The sequence below is a fragment of the Chlorocebus sabaeus genome, chromosome 4 (assembly GCF_047675955.1).
Source record: "Chlorocebus sabaeus isolate Y175 chromosome 4, mChlSab1.0.hap1, whole genome shotgun sequence".
Lineage (NCBI taxonomy): Eukaryota > Metazoa > Chordata > Mammalia > Primates > Cercopithecidae > Chlorocebus > Chlorocebus sabaeus.
In genome coordinates this window covers 54044212-54050481 of record NC_132907.1, presented here as the reverse complement: position 1 = coordinate 54050481, position 6270 = coordinate 54044212, and the positions used below count along the sequence as shown (strand labels likewise).

The window sequence follows — 6270 nt, the reverse complement described above, 5'->3', positions numbered from 1 at the left end:
AATAGGAACCCCAAGACACATCATTGTCAGATTCACCAAGGTTGAAATGAAGTAAAAAGTGTTAAGGGCAGCCAGAGAGAAAGGTCAAGTTACCCACAAAGGGAAGCCCATCAGAATAACAGCAGATCTCTCGGCAGAAACCCAATAAACCAGAAGAGAGTGGGGGCCAATATTCAACATTCTTAAAGAAAAGAATTTTCAACCCAGAATTTCATATCCAGCCAAACTAAGCTTCTTAAGTGAAGGAGAAATAAAATCCTTTACAGACAAGCAAATGCTGAGAGATTTTGTCACCTCCAGGCCTGCCTTACAAGAGGTCCTGAAGGGCGCTTTGCAGACGCTGCCGCCGAGGAAAGTCCTGTACTACTAGCCATGGTCAACCCTACTGTGTTCTTCAACATTGCCGTCGACGGCGAGCCCTTGGGCCACGTCTCCTTTGAGCTGTTTGCAGACAAGTTTCCAAAGACGGCAGAAAATTTTTGTGCTGTGAGCACTGGGGAGAAAGGATTTGGTTATAAGGGTTCCTGCTTTCACAGAATTATTCCAGGGTTTATGTATCAGGGTAGTGACTTCACATGCCATAATGGCACTGGTGGCAAGTCCATCTATGGGGAGAAATTTGAAGATGAGAACTTCATCCTAAAGCATGGCATCTTGTCCATGGCAAATGCTGGACCCAACACAAATGGTTCCCAGTTTTTCATCTGCACTGCCAAGACTGAGTGGTTGGATGGCAAGCATGTGGTCTTGGGCAAAGTGAAAGAAGGCATGAATATTGTGGAGGCCATGGAGCACTTTGGGTCCAGGAATGGCAAGACCAGCAATAAGATCACCACTGCTGACTGTGGACAACTTGAATAAGTTTGACTTGTGTTTTATCTTAACCACCAGACCATTCCTTCTGGGGTATTCCTTCTGCTCTCAGGAGAGCACCCCTCCACCCCATTTGCTTGCAGTATCCTAGAACCTTTGTGCTCTCACTGCAGTTCCCTTTGGGTTCCATGTTTTCCTTGTTCTCTCCCATGCCTAGCTGGATTGCAGAGTTAAGTTTATGATTATGAAATAAAAACTAAATAACAATTGTCAAAAAAAAAAAAAAAAAAAAAAAAAAAAGAGGTCCTCAAGGAAGCACTAAACATGGAAAGGAACAACTGGTAGCAACCACTGTGAAAACATGCCAAATTGTAAAGACCATTGATGCTAAGAAGAAACTGCAGCAATTAATGGGCAAAATAACCAGCTAACATCATAATGATAGGAAGAAATTCACATATAACAATATTAGCCTTAAATGTAATGGGCTAAATGCCCCAATTAAAAGACACAGACTGGCAAATTGGATAGAGTCAAGATCCATTAGTGTGCTGTTTTCAGGAGACCCATCTCACATGTAAAGATGCACATAGGCTCAAAATAAAGGGAGGGAGGAAGATCTACCAAGCAAATGGAAAGCAAAAAAAAGCAGGGGTTGCAATCCTAGTCTCTGATAAAACAGACTTTAAACCAACAAAGATCAAAAGAGGCAAAGAAGGCCATTATATAATGGTAAAGAGATCAATTCAACAAGAAGAGCTAACTATCCTAAATATATATGCACCCAATACAAGAGCACCCAGATTCATAAAGCAAGTCCTTAGAGACCTTCAAAGAGACTCATACTCCCACACAATAATAATGGGAGAATTTAACACCTCACTGTCAATATTAGACAGATCAATGAGACACAATGTCAACAAGGTTATCTAGGACTTGAACTCAGCTTTGCACTAAGCAGACCTAATAGATATCTACAGAACTCTCCACCACAAATCAACAGAATATACATTCTTCTCAGCACCACATCGCACTTATTCTAAAATTGATCACATAATTGGAACAAATGTAAAATAATCCTCAGCAAATGTAAAAGAACAGAAATCACAACAAACTGTCTTTCAGACCACAGTGCAATCAAATTAGAACTCCGGATTAAGAAACTCACTGAAATACGAGAACTGGAAGCATTCCCTTTGAAAACAGGCACAAGACAAGGATGCCCTCTCTCACCACTCGTATTCAACACAGTGTTGGAAGTTCGGGCCAGGGTAATCAGGCAAGGGAAAGAAATAAAGAGTATTCAATTAGGAAATGAGGAAGTCAAATTGTCCCTGTTTGCAGATGACACAATTGTATATTTAGAAAACCCCATCATCTCAGCCCAAAATCTCAAGCTGATAAGCAACTTCAGCAAAGTCTCAGGATACAAAATCAATGTGCAAAAATCACAAGCATTCCTATACACCATTAATAGACAAACAGCCAAATCATGAATGAACTTCCATTCACAATTGCTTCAAAGAGAATAAAATACCTAGGAATCCAACTTACAAGGGATGTGAAGGATCTCTTCAAGGAGAACTACAAACTACTGCTCAACAAATTAAAAGAGGACACAAACAATTGGAAGAATATGCCATGCTCATGGATAGGAAGAGTCAATATCGTGAAAATGGCCATACTGCCCAAACTAATTTGTAGATCCAATGCCATCCCCATTAAGCTACCAATGATTTTCTTCACAGAATTGGAAAAAAATACTTTAAAGTTCATATGGAACCAAAAAAGAGCCCACATTGCCAAGACAATCCCAAGCAAAAAGAACAAAGCTGGAGGCATCGTGCTACCTGACTTCAAACTATACTACAAGGCTACAGCAACCAAAACAGCATGGTACTGGTACCAAAACAGGTATATAGACCAATGGAACAGAACAGAGGCCTCAGAAATAACGCTACACATCTACAACCATCTGATCTTTGGCAAACTTGACAAAAACAAGAAATGGGGAAAGAATTCCCTATTTAACAAATGGTGCTGTGAAAACTGGCTAGCTGTATGTAGAAATCCGAAACTGGATCCCTTCCTTACACCTTATACAAAAACTAATTCAAGATGGATTAAAGACTTAAATATTAGACCTAAAGCCATAAAAACCCTAGAAGAAAACCTAGGCAATACCATTCAGGACATAGGCATAGGCAAGGATCTCATGACTAAAACACCAAAAGCAATGGCAACAAAAGCCAAAATAGACAAATGGGATCTAATTAAACTAAAGAACTTCTGCACAGTAAAAGAAACTACCATCAGAGTGAACAGGCAACCTACAGAATGGGAGAAAATTTTTGCAATCTACCCAGCTGATAAAGGGCTAATACCCAGAACCTAGAAAGAACTCAAACAAATTTAAGAGAAAAAAACAAACAACCCAATCAAAAGGTGGGCAAAGGATTTGAACAGACACTTCTCAAAAGAAGACATTCATACAGCCAACAGACACATGAAAAAATGCTCATCATCACTGGCCATCAGAGAATTGTAAATCAAAACCACAATGAGATACCATCTTACCCCAGTTAGAAAGGCAATCATTAAAGTCAGGAAACAACAGATGTTGGAGAGGATGTGGAGAAATAGGAACACTTTTACACTATTGGTAGGGGTGTAAATTAGTTCAACCATTGTGGAAGACAGTGTGACGATTCCTCAAGGATCTAGAACTAGAATTACCATTTGCCCCAGCAATCCCATTACTGGATATATACCCAAAGGATTATAAATCATGCTACCATAAAGATACATGCACATGTATGTTTATTGTGGCAATATTCTTAACAGAAAAAACTTGGAACCAACCCAAATGTTCATCAATGATAGACTGGATTAAGAAAATATAGTACATATACACCATGGAATGCTATGCAATCATAAAAACGGATGAGTTCTTGTCCTTTGCAGGGACATGGATGAAGCTGGAAACCATCATTCTCAGCAAACTATCACAAGGACAGAAAACCAAACACCGTATGTTCTCGCTAATAGGTGGGAATTGAACAAGGAGATCACTTGGACACAGGGCAGGGAACATCACACACCAGGGCCTGTTGGGGGGTAGGGGCTGGAGAAGGGAGAGCATAAGGAGAAATACCTAATGTAAATGATGAGTTGATTGGTGCAGCAAACCAACATGGAACATGTATACCTATGTAACAAACCTGAACGTTGTGCACATGTACCCTAGAACTTAATGTATGATAAAAAAAAAAAAAAACAAAACTGTTTTGATAAAATTTTGTCTTTGGCTCACATTTACTTATGCATATTTAAAAGAAACTCATTTATTGTTCATGAATGTGGAGCCTATATGTGCTCAGGATGATGTAGTATGTTTTTTATATATCTTGAATCTCATCAATCCTATAAAAAGTTTCATTATCCTTTTTTATGTAAGAAAATTGAGGCTTATGAGGATAATACAGATAGCAGATTGTGAACTCTAAATTTGAGACAAGATTTGTTTGATGCCTTTTTTGGCAAGCCACAATTTCTTTCCAGAAACAGGCCCACATCAGTAGAAGATGAAAAGGAGCAAGAAGAGAATGGAACCAATTTCTTTGTGCGTCTGGGTAATTTATTAAATTTCATGTATATTTAATTACAAATGAGCAGTGATGTTTACTCATATGCTCACTTTGAGAGTTTGCATTTGGAAACTTGGTCACATAAATATCAAAGAAATAGACTGGTGGTGCATAAAGTAAAGATATATGAATCACTGTATCTACCTTCCAGACCATCCTTTTGGTCCCAGTGACCATGAAGCATTTTAGTAAGATTGCTGTTTCTTTTAGTGCTATGTGTATCCCTACAGTATCCCGTGATTCATTCAAATAAATAAATAAGCAAACAAACAATCAAAGGACAAAGAATATATTAGGATGCTTTTTTTTTTTTTTTTTGAGGTGGAGTCTCACTCTGTCGCTCAGGGTGGAGTGTGATGTGATCTCGTCTCACTGCAACTTCCACCTCCTGGGTTTAAGTGATTCTCCTGCCTCAGCTTCCCAAGTAGCTGGGACTAAAGGTGTGCACCACCATGCCTGGCTAATTTTTTTTTTTTGTATTTTTAGTGGAAACGGGGTTTCACCATGTTAGCCAGGCTAGTCTCAAACTCCTGACCTCAAGTGATCCACTTGCCTTGGCCTCCCAAAGTGCTGGGATTACAGGCGTGAGCTACCACATCCAGCCATGATGCTTATTCTTTTGTACTTTGAATTATAAAATAATAAAAGCTAACAAAATAAAATTAAATAATTTTATTTTTTGAAAATCAGAAATACATTCATTAATGTATTAAAACTATAAAATAGTGTAAAGTAAAAGTCTTAGTCCCATCTCTTTTTCTATTCATTCTGTTTTCATCTCTTCACCTAGTTTCCTTCCCACATTAATCCTCAGATAAGAATTTTTATTAGTTTCTTTGTGTATCCTGTGAGAGCTTTTTTCATGCAAATACAAACAAATAGAATATATACTCTTATTCTCCTCCCTTCTTTTAACCCCCAAATACCATACTGTTCTGTACCTTTTTTTTCACCTCTATATTTTGTAGATCTTTTCATATCAGTGCATAGAGTGTTTCTTCCATTTTTTTAGCTGAATAATATTCCATTTAATACTTGTACATGCTGTGGTTGGGCGCACTGGCGCACCAGCTTGTAATCCTAACAGTTTGGGAGGCCAAGGCAGGTGGATTGCCTGAGCTCAGGAGTACAAGACCAGCCTGGGCGACATGGTGAAACCTTGTCTCTACTAAAAATACAAAAAAAATTAGCCTGGCATGGTGGCACACGCCTATAGTCCCAACTACTCAGGAGGCTGAGGCATAAGAATAGCTTGAACCTGGAGTGGAGGTTACAGTGAGCCAAGATGGCGCCACTACACTCCAACCTTGGCAACAAAGCAAAAAAAAAAAAAAAAAAAAAAAAAAAAAAAGTGTGTACATGCTATACATTATTTAACCAATCCATCATTGATGACTATTTGGATTGTTTCACTTTTAAAAAATTTTTTATTTTTTTGAGATGGAGTCTCACTCTGTCACCCAGGCTGAAGTGCAGTGGTGCAATCTTAGCTCACTGCAACCTCCACCTCCCAGGTTCAAGCGATTCTACTGCCTCAGCCCCTCAAGTAGCTGGCACTACGATGCATGCCACCATGCCCAACTTCTATTTGTATTTTTAGTAGAGGCAGGGTTTTACTATGTTGGTTAGGCTGGTCTTGAGCTCCTGACCTCAGGTCATCCACCCACCTTGGCCTCGCAAAGTGGTGAGAGTTTTACAGGTGTGAGTCACTGCGCCCAGCCTTTTTTTTTTTTTTTTTTTTTTTTTGAGACGGAGTCTTGCTCTATCGCCCAGGCTGGGGTACAGTGGCCAGATCCCAGCTCGCTGCAAG

General features: G+C 39.2%; 1 pseudogene; it reads left to right on the top strand.

The window, feature by feature from the left end:
* Positions 1 to 342: 342 nt before the first annotated feature.
* Positions 343 to 1089, top strand: LOC140711522 (peptidyl-prolyl cis-trans isomerase A pseudogene; annotated as a pseudogene).
* The last annotated feature ends 5181 nt before the right edge of the window (positions 1090 to 6270 follow it).